At 43.5% G+C, this 18,803-nt stretch overlaps 1 long non-coding RNA gene across 1 annotated transcript in view; it reads left to right on the forward strand.

Moving 5' to 3' along the window:
- Window positions 1–18,803, forward strand: part of LOC138949675 (uncharacterized) — a 349,293-nt gene that overhangs the window by 194,831 nt on the left and 135,659 nt on the right. The gene's annotated exons all lie outside the window — the stretch shown is intronic.

Below are 18,803 nucleotides of genomic sequence, written 5' to 3' on the forward strand. Positions count from 1 at the left end.
CCATCAGAATTGTAAAGCAGTTTAAATTTTGAAGATCGGTACATATTTGATTTTTTTTAATAATTTTTTTTAAAAATTACAATTTTAGGGCTGCTGAAAAATTCTGCTGAAAAAGTGACCGGGGCATGCACTTTACAACCTGTCCTGCACACAATTTCAGCTAAAACCTCTTGTAATTGATTTAAAGGGCTTTCTTGTCATAAATACTATACAACAGAACAGGTTGCGGGCTAGGAAGTCACACAGAATTGAGAAAAGTGTAACAGGACCTGTTTATCTGCCTGAAATTCTGAATTTTGATGTACTGAGTGAACCTTCAAAAGTTATTGTTTCTGGGTCTTATGTCCAGACATTGCTGCTAATTTTTTTCTTATTTGTTGATGGTTGTTCCACATCTGAATCAGGATTATCTTCCAAATATGGAAAAATAAGATCTGGTTAATCTTCCAATAAATTATGCACATACCGAGTCTGATGCATTTCTCTGTTCCAAAAATTCTTAGGCCAAAAAAAAAAATAGGTGTGGTTACGGTAACATAGCCAAAAAAAATAGGGTACGTAGGTAGGCAATCTTTTTTTTTTATTACTTTTTTTTCTAGTGTGTACAAATTAAACCTACTTGACAGGGAAATAAACGTGCGACTCGGGCGCTTTCGCTTTCATTGCGTTTTTTGCACTCGTTTTTTTTTTTTTTTTTTTTTTTTTACAAATGTAATAAAAAGTTATAGGATCGGCCCCTAAAAAATAGGGTAGGTCGGGTTACCGTAACCACACCTTTTTTTTTTTTAGGCCTTAGGTAAACAAAAAAACTGTCTCGAAGGTAATTTCTAACAATGTCAACCTCCCTACTGCTGCATAATTATGAACATGCTGAACTTAAATAAAAGCTGCATGACCAAAATGACTGGTCCATTCATGATAAAATTAAAATATTGATTTTGATATAACATGTAAATATATTTATGATCAGTTATTTGTTGTTGTGTCCACTCAGTACCTTTTCAACTACAATACTGTCTTTGTATTTGTGTTGGTTTTCATCCCTTTTACTACTTGCCTCATTCACTCAAGCTGCTGCTGCCTTACATCCACCCCCCGCCCCCACACACACACACTTTTGCAAGACAGTGTTGTGGGCTTTCTGTTGTGTTACCAGCCAGTGGTTTTTCTTACTTTTTTTCCTCTTTAAACTGACTCATGAATATATATATAGTTATGACCAAACAGAAGAAATTGACTGTTGTAATTTGTATTTGTAATAATTACAATACAACAAAATGGGTCATTTTAATGATATGAAAATAATATCAAAGTGATAAAATTACCATACCCAAAAAATCCTTTGAAGGGCATACAGAAACAGTTGTAACTTGATCCAATATCGTACCTGTTTCCCAATTTGACTATGTACTCTGTTCGTGTCAAAGTCAACACTGCCCCCCCCCCCCCTCCCCCCCATCCCATGCATCCCATCACCACCACCACCACCACCACAATTGGTCAACATGCTTCACTTTTAATTCAAACTAAACTTCCATCCGCACAGTTTCTTTCGTTTGCCAGTTTAAGAAATATCAGCACGAACGAATCAGCCTAGGTAATCATTTCAAAACGCTATCCGACTCGCTGTCTTCCGCCATGATGGCATCCTGATCTTCTCACTTTCGGTTTCGCTAATGCATTCGAATCGTCGTCAGCCATTTCTTTTGTTGGATTCCGTAATTACCAAAGAACAGTTTCGGCGATTTAGACTTTCATCTTTCTGAAAAAAGTATCCATACACAGAATTGCTGTGTGAAGCGTCGGAAAAGCGCAGATGTGCCACATTGTCGGAAAAACAAAATAGCAGACAACCGCCAAAATTATACCTTCGGATCACGTGACTCTCGCTCGGAAGCCTTCGGCATTCTCCGTAACTACTTGTCGAAGAGGGGGGTAGGTCGTTTCCTCCGTTGAAATGGGAACCTTTACGGAACTTTCCTCTTATTTTTTTTAGTTGCTATTGAAAGATGAGCTCCCATGGGGTCGCCTTCACGCGGCGGGAGTGTTTCCACAGAGCTACCCCACCCCTTTACTTCTCTTCTTTTGTCTTATTTCTGCCTTACCAGTCCTTTCACCTATATTTCCTTCCAAGAAAACTCTCCCTACTATTCCCTGCAGTTTTCCAATTCTTTTCTTGTTGTCTTATACTGTTCAAAAAAAGAAACGCATAGTTGTTACTTGCCAAATTTGTTTTATTTTTCGAAAAAATTAACAGAAAATCCAATATTTAGATTATTTGTTTGAAATTTGGTATGGACACAGTTGATTGCACACACAGTTCATTTGCATCTTCAAATCAATCAGTCAATCAATACGATTGGGTGCCGAGGCTGTCAAGTCAGTAGGGGGTGTGACTGCCTTGAGCAGCAACAACTGCCCGGCACCTTCTGGGCATGGACTGGATCAGATGCCGGATATCTTGCTGTGGGATGGTGTCCCACTCCTCCTGAAGTGCCTGCAATAGATCGCGGTGATTTGCCGGCGCTTCTTCTCGCCTGCGCACACGTCTGTCCAATTCATCCCAGAGGTGTTCTATCGGGTTCATGTCTGGCGACATGGATGGCCAGGGAAGCACCTGGACATGGTGGTCGGTGAGGAACTGGGTGGTGAGTCGTGCTGTGTGCGGGCGAGCGTTGTCCTGCTGGAATATGGCATCCTGGTCAGCCAGAAGAGGAAGGGCGTGTGGGCGCAGAATTTCCTCCACGTATTGCTGGACAGTTATGCGCCCTTGGACGTGCACCAGGGTGCTCCTTCCAGCGGTATTGATCGCCCCCCACACCATGACGCCTTCACCACCATGAACGGGTGCCTCATCCACACAGTTGGTCGCGTAACGTTCGTTTACTCTCCGGTAGACCCTCCTCCGACCATCATGTCGCTGGAGCAGGAAGTAGGACTCGTCGCTGAACCACACGTGTCTCCAGTGATTCCGGACGGTCCAGCGAAGGTGCTGGTTGCCCCACTGCACTCGGTTCTGGCGATGGCGGCGGGTGCGGACAGCTCCTCTGTGAGGTCTGCGAGCTCTCAAACCATCTTCATGCAGGCGGTTCCGCACGGTCTGGTCCGATAATCAGTGTGGCCCGGGGAGAGCCTGGACAGAAGATGAGGCCGACAGGAAACGATTCCGGAGGTGGCGGAGCCGTATGAAGCGGTCGTGAGCAGCAGTTGTCGCCCTTGGTCTTCCCGCTCGTGGCAAGTCAGCAACGGAGCCAGTGGCTTGAAACCTGACCCACAGTCTACTGATGGTGCTCTGGGACACGTGGAAATGCCTGGCGATTTCACTTTGACTTTGGCCTGCTTGTAAACGACCCAATGCAATTTGGCGGTCTTCTCTGCTCAATCGGGCCATCTTTCGTCGCTGAATTGTCGTCTGATTTCTTTGTGGCGAACAATCCGCTTTTATGGGTTTTGGAAGACATGGTGAGAGCTCAATATTCCCCGAGTTTCACGAGATTACACTGAAGCATGACGAGTGGTCATGCCAAATGAGCAATTTTGACATTGTAGCCACTGATAACGCATGCGTCACGTGCAGAGCTCACTTGTGGCAATGGACGAAAGGTCGACGACCAGATAAACATTTTCTGCAGTTTGGTGGATATCCTTGTAGCCATATAACTAAATTAACCAAATATTACAAGCTATGCGTTTCTTTTTTTGAACAGTATATTTCTACCTGACTGGATCCATCACTTTTATTTCACTTACCAAAAGTCTTCTTTTCCACATCCTTATTTCTCTGCCCCCCGCATGTCGTAAGAGGCGACTAACGGATTCTGTTTCTCCTTTTACCCTTGTTGTGTTCTTGTATAGAATATAGTCAATGTTTGTAAAGATTTTAGTCAAGCAGTATGTAAGAAATGTTTAGTTCTTTGTACTGGAAACTTGCTTTCTCCCAGTAAGGTCATATATATTGTACTACGTCGCAAGCCCCTGGAGCAATTTTTTGATTAGTGCTTTTGTGAACAAGAAACACTTAACAAGTGGCTCTATCCCATCTCCCCCCTTTCCCCTATCCCATCTCCCCCCTTTCCCTCGTCGCGATATAACCTTCGTGGTTGAAAATGACGTTAAACACCAAATAAAGAAAGAAAGATTGAAAGATGAAACACCCGACTACGTTCTCATCAACTAATTTTGGTGGTGCACTCGCCCTATCGCAAAAAGAAAAAATGACAAAAGTTCGCTTGCATTTATTTTATAGAATTCTCGCGACCTGGCGAAAAAAATTTCGATGCACCTCTAGCCCTATGTATCTGCCAGTGGTACCGGTCAGTATCGTCCACAACAAACCACTCAAAACGACGTACTTTGCCGTAACCTGACTCTGGGTTCCGGAGCCAAATCGCCGACCGGATTTTTGAGTGGGCATGGTTTTCAGCGAGAGGTACGAGTACCTTGACCAAGAATCAATGAGAATGTTGTTCATAGCTCTGGTGAGGCCTCATCTGGAATTCGCAAACTGTGCCTGGAGTCCACGCTTGGAAAAGGACAAAAAGTTTATTGAGGGTGTGCTACGTAGAGCAACAAAGTGTGTGCCGGGTTTGAAGGACCTATTCATGACCTGTGAAAAGGGTATACTTTTTTTGTGCCAAGGGTTGCCATTTCTGGAACGAGGCAGCTCGTTTCCGGAAATGCTTTGTTGGAAATCAAATGAGGTTTTGGGAAATCCCGATTATTCCAACTCTGCCCCGGATTCTTACTTTGCGCCCAACACATATCAAAGTACGCTTGGGACATACACAAACAATAAACAGGGGTGGGACTCTTCCGCTCCGCGGATTTCCGTGGACACAACTTACGAATTCCGCTGAAGTAATCTATTTGTCCGCGTCAAATGATATTTAACGATTTTATTCTCAAACGGCATTTATTTCTCAAACAGTTCGGAATCGTATTTGGTACAGTCTTTGCCTTTGGCTTTTCCGGTTTGCGAAACAAAATGGCGCACCGCAAAGACATTGTTGAACGAAGCAAATACAGACAATACAATGTTCAACATTGGATGAAAGTTTGAAAAACAAGTGGAGATGGGATTGGACAGGGGAGAAGGTTGATAAAGAACTTATTGGAAAATTCATCACAGTATCAATAACTTGTTGACTGAATAATATGGAGAGAAGTGAAGATGGAACAGAACACAGGGCTTGAGAGTAAATTGTGCTGACTGAAAACTCCTGATAACTAACAGTAAGTTTGAACTTCAATGCATTAGGGCGTCACTTAGATCATACTACTGCCAGTATTGGATTATGGATACATGTACATGGTTCATTACGTAAATATGCACCATTACAATGTTACCCTTGTTGTGTGAAAGTGGTTTGTTTGTGTTTGGTTGAGGTTGTTTTGGGTTTGTTTGTTTTTGTGTGTGTGTGTTTTTGACTCACATGGAAGCAAAAGTGAGTCTATGTACTCACCCGAGTCGTCCGTCCGGCCGTCCGGAAAACTTTAACGTTGGATATTTCTTGGACACTATTCAGTCTATCAGTACCAAATTTGGCAAGATGGTGTATGATGATAAGGCCCCAAAAAACATACATAGCATCTTGACCTTGCTTCAAGGTCAAGGTCGCAGGGGCCATAAATGTTGCCTAAAAACAGCTATTTTTCACATTTTTCCCATTTTCTCTGAAGTTTTTGAGATTCAATACCTCACCTATATATGATATATAGGGCAAAGTGAGCCCCATCTTTTGATACCAGTTTGGTTTACCTTGCTTCAAGGTCAAGGTCACAGGAGCTCTTCAAAGTTGGATTGTATACATATTTTGAAGTGACCTTGACCCTGAACTATGGAAGATAACTGTTTTAAACTTAAAAATTATGTGGGGCACATGTTATGCTTTCATCATGAGACACATTTGGTCACATATGATCAAGGTCAAGGTCACTTTGACCCTTATGAAATGTGACCAAAATAAGGTAGTGAACCACTAAAAGTGACCATATCTCATGGTAGAAAGAGCCAATAAGCACCATTGTACTTCCTATGTCTTGAATTAACAGCTTTGTGTTGCATGACCTTGGATGACCTTGACCTTGGGTCAAGGTCACATGTATTTTGGTAGGAAAAATGTGTAAAGCATGTGAGTCGTATGGGCTTTGCCCTTCTTGTTTATTTTTATTTTTTTATTTTGGGGGGGGGGGGGGGGGGGGGGGGAGCGAGGAGAATGTCTTTTTTACCTGATCCAAACAAGTACGATTTTACTTTCAGAATGCACCAGATTGCACAGATTTTAATTTACCATTTAAAGCTGTGGTCTATTTATGACTTTCCGGGGCTACGAGGTTAAAAAATAGAGATACAATCATGAACAGAATTCTGTACAGCAAACGCTACCCGAAACCCCACCTATACGGCGTGTATGACCTTGAGAGCTTCAGTCAACGCTTGAATTTTGCAGGGATAACATCCGGTTTGCTTTCTTAAGACTGATCATATTTTATCTTCAAGAGAGATCAAGGGGAAAAAATGAACGCCCCGGCGAAGATTCGAACTCTCGACCTCGAGATTTTGTGTCTCATGTCACCTAACCACTAGGCTACTGCGCCAATTGAGAAAAAGAAGGAAAAACATTCATATGAATTCATGTTATGTTATTCTTGAAGCAGCATGATTTATATCTATATCCGCCCATTGTTCAGAAGTGAATACATGTATAACTATTTCGTAGATGTCTGGTTTCAACTGCACAGAGCTTTGGAGAGATTCAATTGCTGTTCTTGTCATTTTCTTGCATGTTGTAAATAGAGATATCGCAGCTATTTGCATGGCGCTAATGTCGTGTAGCATGACGGTGTAAACATGTACTGCGATTCCGTAAAACATGTTTGCAAATAAAGGCAAATTTTAATGTAAATTTCTACGTTTTTTGCAACGCATGAATGGTAATTCAAGCATAGAATGATATAAAATTATCAAATTTGTTTATCTTTGACAACACTGGTGAAGTGGCCTAGCAGTTCAGACATCGGCCCCGACATTTCGAGGTCCCGAGGGCGATGCCTTGAGTTCGAATCCCTGCCAAGTCGTTTATTTTTTCTGTTCGATCCTTCTTGACAATTATGCTCAGCTCTGCGAGAGCAAACCAGATGTTACCACTGCAAAATTCAAGCGTTGACTAAAGCTCTCAAGGTTATACACGCCGTATAGGTGGGGTTTCGGGTAGTGTTTGCTGTACAGAAATCTGTACATGATTTTGTCCCTATTTTTCAACCTCGTGCTATTTTGGTGGTTGTGATGTCGTGTGGAAAGAATTACTATAACGACCAGCTGCCATGAAAGTTTTGTTTTATACTGCAAGTACAAGCAGAACCATTGCACCATTTGATCCTCAATTTCTGCAAATATATGTACCACATTTTTTGTTCTTTTTCTACAGTAAACAGTGGGGAACCATCAAGGCCTTCACCAGTGACCAGACAGGTACATGCAGAAGCTTCCCCTTGCAGCATGGAGGAAGGAAACACAGCAATTCTGTCTGACATCAAGATAGAGATTGATGTCGCAGAAGAGACACCGCAGTACTGGCACATGACGGAACCAGAGCCATACGGTAAGGTTAACCAAACCTCTCTAACACTAAAACAACAAATGCAACATCCTCAATATATACCATGTGCCTTGCTGAAAAAATGCTAGCTTTTAATTGTTAAAGTGACTTTGTTTGTTTGTTTGCTTAACGCCCAGCCGACCACGAAGGGCCATATCAGGGCGGTATTGCTTTGACATATAACGTGCGCCACACACAAGACAGAAGTCGCAGCACAGGCTTCATGTCTCCCCCAGTCACATTATTCTGACACCGGACCAACCAGTCCTAGCACTAACCCCATAATGCCAGACGCCAGGCGGAGCAGCCACTAGATTGACAATTTTAAAGTCTTAGGTATGACCCCGCCGGGGTTCGAACCCACAACCTCCTGATCACGGGGCGGACGCCTTACCACCAGGCCAACCGTGCCGGTCGTTAAAGTGACATCTTTTAGGTGTGTTACTGTTAGTGTTAACAAAACCTATGTAAAGATAATTTTGTCTTTTGAAGAAAAAGCAGAGAGAGCAAGCTTGTAGACAGAATAGTTTACGGTAAGTGAAGCTTTGTATACAGCTGTAATGCCCAGTGTTCTGACCAGCTGGACACGCTATTGATGGTGTTCTGGATACGGTGTGTTGCTGTGGAAGTGTGTTCTTCTGCACACCAGACTGCAAAGTCATCCGCATGCAGGGTGTTCGAGACATGTCTTGGCACCGTTGTTGTGATGTCATTTATGTAGACGAGGAAAAGGGTAGGGGAGATCACTCCGCCTTGTGGGACACCCTCTCTCTGCTTCACGAGGTTGCTGGTCGTCCCGTCTACCACCACTCTTGCTGTTCTGTTGAAGAGGAAATCACTCAGCCACTTGAACATCTTGCCACGGACGCCCGCATGCAAAAGCTTCAGTAGCAGCCCTTCCTTCCAGACTGTGTCGAAGGCCCGGGACAGATCAAAGAACACTGCTAGGACCTTCTTTTTCTCTTGGAAGGCATCTTCAATCTCCTGCGTCAAGAGGGCAAGCTGGTCTTCGGTGCTGCGATGTTGCCGGTAGCCTGTTTGGCTGGGTGCAAGGAAAGATCTGGACTCAAGAAGCGACAGCAGTCTCTTGTTCACGATCCTTTCCAGAAGCTTTCCAGCAGCACAAACGTCAGCACAAACACAGTTTCTTCTCTTGTTTGGAGACCCTCTTCCAAGTATTCAATCACAACTTGTTCAACTTCTTCAGATCTAACTGGCGGTCTTTCAGACAACTTTCCTTTTTCCTTTTCTTTCCCGTGTTGCTGTTCTAATATGTTTTTGTGTTCCCTCCACTCTCTCATTCTTATTTCTGTCAAAAGAAAACTCGCGGGCACATAACGAAACATTGCCTGCAGCTTCGTTGTCAAGATATCTCAGGGCTTTCAGTTTGTATGTCACTGTATATGATTTGTGCTTCGGCATGGCTGAACATAAGCTTAGAAAGGAAGTGCTTGTCAACGAGCGACGTTACTGAAAGACATGACGTAATTTTATCCCCTCCCCACCAAAAAAAAAAAGAAAAAAAAAGGCGAACCATTGAACAGTGTGCACAAATCATAGATAAAGGAGGCCGACTGTCTTAAAACATTTTTTTTAAACCGGGGTGGGCGTTTGCTAGGTAGTGACCCCTCTGCACAACATTTGGCCGAAAGTAGGGGGTGGGCGTTTGCTAGATACTGGGCGTATGCTAGGGATTTTACGGTACTGTAATCACTGATTATCTTCTTCTTCTCGATCGCTCAGACCTGTCATATGAGCGTTGATGCGTTGAGCTGTCGTTATGCGCCATACATGGCCCAGCTCATCCGGCTTCAGCGTGTTTTTATATCGGAGTGATCCTTCTCCTAGACTGGTGGCTTTACAGGGCTGTCGAGTCCAGTCTACCCGGCTATTTGGCCATAGCTGGCTGGTTTGTTTATCTGAGGTGACCTTCCCCAGGGCTAGAACTTAAAATGCGGCTCTTGTTCGCATGATGCTCCCGTCATTGGACACCTGGGGTATTTCTTGAGTGTAACAGTCCCACCTGTTACCCCGCCCCCTCCTGTTGGAAGCACCGCCAGTTGGTCCGCGACTGCTTATTCGTCCTGGCAAGCCTGGCTTATTTCGCAGCTAACCTTCATATCTGAAGGCCATCACACTATCCGCCACCTGTGAACGCGCCTGGTTGGGGGTGGTCGCCCCTACTGTCCCAGGACTGATTATGAGACTCAAATTTGTAAGCGACTTTTTTAAAGCAGAAACAGGGCTATTCGCTGTATTTTTTTACCACGAAGGTCCTGTTGCTGTCGATTTTATTGCTACTAACAGCACAGTCATTGTCACATACTATGCAGAAACCATTTTACCCAAATTTATTCACGAGACTGCCCTTCTTCTTCATGAAAATGTCAGTCTCCACAAAAGAAGGGCTGTAACTCCTTTCCTAGACCAAATGATCTTATTTTTGCCTCACACTGTCTTCAGACCTGAGTACACCCCTTGAGATTGCTGAACATACCCTCTTTTAACATCAGACGTTTTGCGAACAAGTTTCACTGCACCCAGGACCTACAAAAAAGACGTCAAATCAGAGCTGAAAAGCAACCCCAAATAAGGCCACCTTAAGTCTTCTTCTTCTCGGTCGTGCCGCCTGGTGGGTTAAGAGTGGAGATTTTTCCGATCTCCCAGGTCAATTCATGTGCAGACCTGCTAGTGACTTAATCCCCTTCGTGTGTACACGCAAGCACAAGACCAAGTGCGCACGGAAAAGATCCTGTAATCCATGTCAGAGTTCGGTGGGTTATAGAAACACGATAATACCCAGCTAGCATGCCTCCCCCGAAATCGGCGTATGCTGCCTGAAGGGCGGGGTAAAAACGGTCATGCACGTAAAAATCCACTTGTTCTAAAAACATGAGTGAACGTGGGAGTCTAAGCCCATGAACGAAGAAGAAGAAGTCCTCTTCTGATTGGCTTAGAGTTAGACACTTGTGACTCTGCATCGATATTGGAGGAGAGTAGTTCTAATGACTGCTGTAATTTGGGCCAGATACGCCAAATGGTCTCTGCGAAAATCACATTTGATCATTTTGTTTGGATCATACCTCGTAGAAGACGTAGTGGCTATGTTGGGCGCAAAGTAAGAATCCGGGGCAGAGTTGGAATAATCGGGATTTCCCGAAATCTCATTTGATTTCCAACAAAACGCCGCATTTCCGGAAACGAGCTGCCTCGTTCTAGAAATGGCAACCCTTCGACTGGCACAAAAAAGTATACCCTTTTCACAGGTCATGAATAAGGTATATGAAAAAGCAAGGTCTTATACAGGGGAAGTCTTGAATTGGGGGTGTGTGGGGGGGGGGGGGGGGGTACACTGTGAAACACTTCTCTCAGTGACACTCAGCGCATGCAGCTAGCTAGTTGCTGCTGTCGCGATCTATTTTGAACACAATGATTTTTTTTCTCAGAGTAGAGTGTTAGTTTGTTACAACAGGCTGAAATCATCTTTAATTTGAATCGACATTTTGCAACAATCAATCACATCAATATAGCGCACAGACTTGCACATTACGTTTCAAGAGCCTAGATTACCATGCAGTGACAAGAGCCTACTCAGTAAAGGGATGTAATGCTGTCTCTGCAGCCCAGAGAGACTGTGTGAGTTTAATATAAACTCGGAAGCAATAGAAACGCGAATAAAGGATGCGTTAATTAGTAAATTTAACGAGACTTACCTGGAAGTTGAGGTTAAATTTGAATTATTTAGAGTCTAGGGATGGAATGAGCAGTTACGTGAGATGTGATGCGCGGGAATCTCCTCAGTATTTAGACACCAATGACCTAGAGAGAACAAAATCATACATGGGTGGGTTAATAGAAACATCTAGAGCCAAGATGATGGGTGGGCACGTAACTGCTCATTCCATCCCTAGACTCTAAATAATTCAAATTTAACCTCAACTTCCAGGTAAGTCTCGTTAAATTTACTAATTATTAATCGTCTAGCGATTAGTCATTCACAATCACGTGAGACTTCAGAGCTATAGGTCATGAGTGCAAGACAAAGAGATCAAACTGTTCAACAATGCAACAATTTATTAACCAACTCGAGAAACACCATACTGCACAACACTGGAAACGTCACCAAAATTGAAAACCTTCATATACCAGGAAAAACCTAGTCAATGTTACATAGCTCTGTCACTTTTAGTTCTTTTTCACAAAATTGTCCAGTACTGACTGACTCAAAGTTTTGTTATCCCCAATAGGTTTGTGGTAAAACCTTGAGAATGTGCTTTGTCTAGACCATCCGACAGCTTTCATAATACATTCAACTGACACATCTCTAGACAGGGCTGCTGAAGTACTGGCTGCCCTTGTGCTGTGGGCTGAGTACTGCAGAATGTCCACTCCTCCTAGTTTCAATGCGGTCTTTATCCATCTGGAAATTGTGTCTCGAGACACTTCCTTGTGTGGCTTGTGAAAAGATACAAAAAGTTGCTTCCCTTCCCGTAGAGGCTCAGTGATAATTAGATAACGCCTCAGATGAGAAACAACACACAGTCTACCATTCTCAAACCCTTGAATCTCCAAGGGTTTCACATGTGTACCAGGTTTAGTTTGTTTTAGCACTGCACTAAATACTAACACACACTTGTCTTGCAAAAGTTTCACATCAGCTACTTTCAAAGTGTGAATTGATTGTCCCCTCTGACCTGAAATCAATGCAAGCAACATCACCAGTCTCAGAGTCAACTGTTTCAAAGAAATCACCTCTACATCCGGCCAGTCCATGAGAAAACGTAAGACTACGTCAATATCCCAAGTGTCTTGATACTTTGGTAAAGCAGGTCTTTTCTCAAAAACTCTTTTAACTAAACGACAAATCATCGGGTGGCTTCCTAAAGCTTCTGTTCCGGACTTATTCAAGTAAGCTGAAACAGCACTGCGTGCTAGGTTTACTGTACTGTAACTGGCACCGTACTCATACAATTCTGCAAGAAAATTAGCCAAATGTACATGAGTTGGGTTAGACACCTTTCTCTTGGTTAAGAACTGCTGCCATTTTCTAATGTAAGTGTCATATATGAGTTGCTGGTCTCCAAGAATGCATGACTAAATCAGCAGCGTCACTATTTAGTCCCGAAGACTGAAGCGAAGACCGGAGATCCTGCAGACTAGCAGATTGAGACGTTTCTGTTGAACAAGACAGTGAACCTCCTCTGGTTTGCCTGGGGGTTCCAACAGCTTCTTCCGACAGGGCAGTAGAACAGGTTCCACAGCAAGCAGTCGCAGCACCACAGGGTACCAGGGTTGTGTCGGCCAGTCCGGAACCACAATCACGCCCGAGGCCTGGTCCCTCTGTACTTTCTGAAGAACTCGAGCGATGATACTGAATGGGGGAAAAGCATAGAAATCAAGATCTGCCCACGACACACTGAAGGCGTCAATCACTTCTGCTTCAGGCTCTGGTCTGAAAGACATAAATCGTCTCATCTGAGTGTTTAGCCTGGTAGCAAACAAGGCCACCTGAGGCGACACGTTCAACTGCTTCAAAGCAGACTGCAAGCAACCAGTATTCAATTTCCATTCTGCATCCAAATTGATTTTCCTGGACTCTCTGTCAGCCTCTGTGTTTTCTTTGCCAGGTATGTGTGCTGCTGAAATAAATGTCATTTTCAATGCACCAGGACCAGATCTGAAAAGTGAGTTCAATACAGGAATCCGAGCGAGAGGTACCCATATGGTTGATGCACGCCACTGCAGTAGTGTTGTCTGACATTATCCTCACATGTTTACCTTCTGCTTTTTTCCAAAATGCCTTTAAAGCAAAGAAAACAGCATTAAGTTCTTGGTAGTTAATGTGAAAGGTCTTTTCCACTTGCAGCCAAGAGCCACCAGCTGGAATACCATCACATACACAACCCCAACCTTGATTGCTTGCATCCGAAAACATGACCAACTCTGGGTCTCTGCAACCAATATCATTGTATGCGGTGTGAACATGATCCACCCACCAAGCCAGCTCTCTAATACTTGCAGAGGACAAAACCATTTGACTGTCAAAATTCCCCTTACTATCTTTCAGTGCGGCAGTTTTATCTTTTTCAAGCTGTCTGTAATGAAGGGCCCCATATTTCACCGCAGGGAAACTGGCTACAATGGTGCCAATAACTTTCGCCAAGTCACGCACTGTACAGGTACCTCTAAGCATGATATGCTTGCATCCCTGGACAAGTTTCACCTTCCGTTCTGGAGTCAAAACAACAGTCATGGAGACCGAGTCAATCAAGACTCCCAGATACTGAATAACTGTAGTAGGCTGAAAAACTGATTTGGTTGGATGGACAACAAAACCTAGTTTCCGGAAAACATGAAGAGTTTCCTTTACATTTTTCATGCATTCCTCTACAGTCTTTCCAAGAAGTAAAGAATCATCCAGAAAAGCTGTTGATATCAATCAATCAATCAATGAGGCTTAAATCGCGCATATTCCGTGGGTACAGTTCTAGGCGCTCTGCAGTGATGCCGTGTGAGATGAAATTTTATACGGCCAGTAGATTGCAGCCATGTCGGCGCATATTTACCTTTCACGGCCTTATTCCAAGTCACACGGGTATGGTAGACAATTATTAACTGTGCCTAAGCAATTTTGCCAGGAAAGACCCTTTTGTCAATCGTGGGATCTTTAATGTGCACACCCAATATAGTATACACGGGGGGTGGTTCGGACACCGAAGAGAGTCTGCACACAAAGTTGACTCTGTGAAATAAATTTCCGCCGAACCTGGGATCGAACTCGCGCTGACAGCGGCCAACTGAATACAAATCCAGCGCGCTACCAACTGAGCTATATCCCCGCCCAATATATGATATGTGCCCTTGCTGTCTAAGTGAAGCAAAGACTGGTTTCAATGGTTTAGTAAACAAACGTGGGGCCAATGCTAACCCATTTGGAAGTGCATTGTACTCAAAAAGTTGCCCTCTCCATTGGAATCTCAGCAACTTTCTATGCTCTTCACAAATAGGCACAGTGTAATAAGCATGTTTCAGGTCTAGTGATGCCATGAAACAATTTTCACTAACCAAAGACAAAGCAGTGGCTGAGGTGTCCATTTTAAAATGATGATAGGTGACTTCCTGATTGAGTTGTTTTAGATTCAAAATCATTCTCTGAGGTTAATAAGGCAACCACCTTTTTTCTTTGCACAGATGTGTCCATATTGCTTAGAGGAACCTTTGCAAAAAATGTGTAATGTATCTGTCGAGCGATTTGAACACACAAGTAACCCCTTAAGTAGCAATCTGCTATATATTGTGAGTTGGCGTAAGAACATGTTATTTAACCCATTTGACCCCAGGCCAGCGGCAGCCATTTTACTATGAAATCCCATGTACAGGGAAGTAATTCCGTCACATGTCTCTTGTACAAACATTTAAAAAATGAAATAAAATGCTGTTTGAAAAGTTTGACTCACCTGTGTATTTTTCCTTGATGCACAAAACATCATTCCTTCAAATACAATTTTTTTTTTGCAGCTACACAGCACAGGAATGTATTAAAAAAAATCAGAAGTACAAAATTTCACTTTCACGCAAGCACTAACATCAGTGTCTGGTCTCTTATACTCTTTCAAAACAGTGTCAGACTGTTGAAAACACACAGACTTGCAGCAAGGGTCCAACCTCCACAAAAGAAAAAGCTGCAGAAGGCTGCTACTGCAGCAGTTCCAAATGAAACTGAGCAAAACAGTAATCCCTGATAAACATCGTTGTCATCGTCCGAGTCCCCCATGAAGTCGTACCAAAACTCTGCGTTTGATCGTGTATCCATTTCGAAGTTTCAAAAAATCGCTACTCCTCTCACAGTGAACCGATTTTCAAGAAGAAAACATGTGCATAACCGGAAGGAAGTCGCGAAAACAACGAAGTCTCGTCCGCGAGAGTCTCGTTTATAACAACAACAATGGCCGCGCCCCACTGAGACACGTGTTTAGCGGCTGGTAGCGGGCGCTCCGGGACCAGCCACTGCAGAAAAACAGCGGGCGCTAGCGGGCGCTCCGGGGCCAAATGGGTATTGTTTTTAATCGAACATTTCAAAAATAAATTTTCATTTAATTAATATACTTACCCAACTCACATAGTAAATACCTCCCAACCTACCCCGCAAACGTTTTTAATGTTTTGAAGGTGGTGTTTGGGCGGGGATGTAGCTCAGTCAGTAGCGCGCTGGATTTGTATCCAGTTGGCCGCTGTCAGCGTGAGTTCGTCCCTACGTTCGGCGAGAGATTTATTTCTCAGAGTCAACTTTGTGTGCAGACTCTCCTCTGTGTCCGAACACCCCCGTGTGTACACGCAAGCACAAGACCAAGTGCGGTGACACGACTTTTGAGCGCCAACATTTGAGCGCCAACATTTGAGCGCCGCACATTTTAGCGCCGCACTTTTGAGCGCCGCACATTTGAGCGCCGCGACATTTCAGCGCCGCACTTTACAGCGCCGGACATTTGAGCGCCGTAGGTGTCATTGTGTGCTGTTTTCTGAATAGTCGTTATTTGATCCGTTATTTTGCGTGTTTGTTTGTTTATGTGTGTCGTTGAATAGACCTTGTCATGGAAAACTTGCTGGGAAGACTTAGCACTGTAGCTTGAGATAATCCGTCGTGGACATCCGCCAGAATTTGACGAGTGGCATCCCGCGTTGTGTGTGCTTGGGACTTCATGCGATTTAAGGCCTTGTCAGCCTCCACTTTTGGAAGATTTGGGGCATGCTGATGGTCTCCGATCTCGTGTACTACCTCCCCATTCCTTGTATGTATCCTGGCTTTGCAGAGTTTTTGGTCGCATCTCCAAAAGAGCAATTCGGGATCATTCGAGCTCCTCTTGTCAAAGCGGAATGCATAACCGCCAACAGTCAATTTTTCTTTATTTCTTTTGCTCAGGTACGTTTCTGCCATCTTACCGCTAGTCTCAGTACAAGTGCTGTGGTTGAAACTAATACAGTGCTCTGCTCCTTAGCTGTGCGACAGCAATTCACATCGCCTATTCCGTACGTGTGAGTGACATCGATGTGTGAGTTCATTCTCACGCAGGTTACAGTGTGTGTGTGTGTGAGTTCATTTCTGTACGAGCGTACTCTGCTCCTTAGCTGTGCGACAACAGTTCACATCGCCTATTCCGTATGTGTGACATCCCATATAATAATAATAATAATAATAATAATAATAATAATAATAATAATAATAATAATAAGGTTATTTATAAGGCGCTTATCTTATCTTATGCTGCAGACTACAAGAACTCCAAGCACACACTCACGTCTTTCTTGATACATATACTCGACCCGGCGCTCAAATGTGCGTCGTTGTAATGTGCGGCGCCGTAATGTGCGGCGCTGTAATGTGCGGCGCTGTAATGTTGCGGCGCTCAAATGTTGGCGCTCAAATGTTGGCGCTCAAATGTTGGCGCTCAAAAGACATGGAACCGACCAAGTGCGCATGAAAAAGATCCTGTAATCCATGTCAGAGTTCGGTGGGTTATAGAAACACGAAAATACCCAGCATGCTTCCTCTGAAAACGGCATATGGCTGCCTAAATGGCGGGGTAAAAAACGGCCATACACGTAAAATTCCACTTGTGCAAAAAACACGAGTGTACGTGGGAGTTTCAGCCCACAAACGCAAAAAAAGAAGAAGAAGAAGGTGGTGTTTCAGTGGGAATGATTATACCGGTAGTATGTCCCGCACATGTGCGGGCTGCCGGTGAGGGGAGGTACCTAACATGGTCTTGACAACAAGACTTTGTTTTGTTTTGGGAGTTACCTCCCCCTGTTACCAGGGTCTGTACTTCAATGTCTAAGCATTAAACGGAAGTTAATGCTATATATGTGAGTTGGGTAAGTACATGTACATTAATTAAATGAAAATTTATTTTTGAAATTTTCGATTTATTACTGTAATAGATACCAGACACTATAGAGTACATAGAGACGCTTTATCCTTCTTTGCACTGCGGTGCGCAAGTGAGACCGGCCGCCAGCGCGCGGGAAAAGAGCAACTCCCTGCCGCACAAGGAAGTTCGCTTATAGCGGCGGTTGTCGGCTGTGTTTATATCACGTTTGTATCAACATACCATCTGTTCTGTCCGGCTGAGAGTGCTGCAAAAAGTAACTGAATGAAAAAATATGTTTGGTTTGTGACATCCTTTTTAAATGACCATATAAACACCGCAGAAAATGGTGTAGAGTAAAATTAAATCAAATTTACTTAGGCAATACCCGCTGCATCGCTGTAGTTATGCAAACATGATTCAAGTCGGTGTCTTTTCATGAACTAACCGTCGTTATTGCTGCGACTTCTGTCTTGTGTATGGCGCACGTTATATGTCAAAGCAGCACCGCCCTGATATGGCCCTTCGTGGTCGGCTGGGCGTTAAGCAAACACACAAACAAACAAACCGTCGTTATTTTTGTGTGTTTTAGTCAAATACAAATACATACTGTATATACATGGTCAGTTAAGCCTGAGGAAATATTGTCAGGAATAAATTGTTAAAAAAATAGTTACCCCCCCGCGGGTTAGGGGGAAGAATTTACCCGATGCTCCCCAGCATGTCGTAAGAGGCGACAAACGGATTCTGTTTCTCTTTTTACCCTTGTTAAATGTTTCTTGTATAGAATTTAGTCAATTTTTGTAAAGATTTTTAGTCAAGCAGTATGTAAGAAATGTTAAGTCCTTTGTACTGGAAACTTACATTCTCCCAGTAAGGTAATACATTGTACTACGTTGCAAGCCCCTGGAGCAAATTTTTGATTAGTGCTTTTGTGAACAAGAAACAATTGACAAGTGGCTCTATCTCATCTCCCCCCTTTCCCCGTCGCGATATAACCTTTGTGGTTGAAAACGACCTTAAACACCAAATAAAGAAAGAAAGAAAGAACAAAATAGTTCCCGGTTAAATCGGTAACTAAGGCATTTAGTCAACTTTGCGTCATCCCAGCACCTCGAAACTGATATCGGTAGTCAATTGCACGGAGCTAAGAAATTATCATGTAAGGAAAACTGTAAACTACAGCAACTTAAACAACATTCTTGTGACCAAGCTGACTTTAATTAAAGAATCTTGATCGATTGATGATTGTCTTATTTCTTGTCAGTTGCTTCTTTCTTGTTCAGAAAGCTCTCTCTCTCTCTCTCTCTCTCTCTCTCTCTTTCTCCCTCTCTCTCTC

This window comes from Littorina saxatilis, linkage group LG16, assembly GCF_037325665.1.
Source record: "Littorina saxatilis isolate snail1 linkage group LG16, US_GU_Lsax_2.0, whole genome shotgun sequence".
NCBI classification, from domain to species: domain Eukaryota; kingdom Metazoa; phylum Mollusca; class Gastropoda; order Littorinimorpha; family Littorinidae; genus Littorina; species Littorina saxatilis.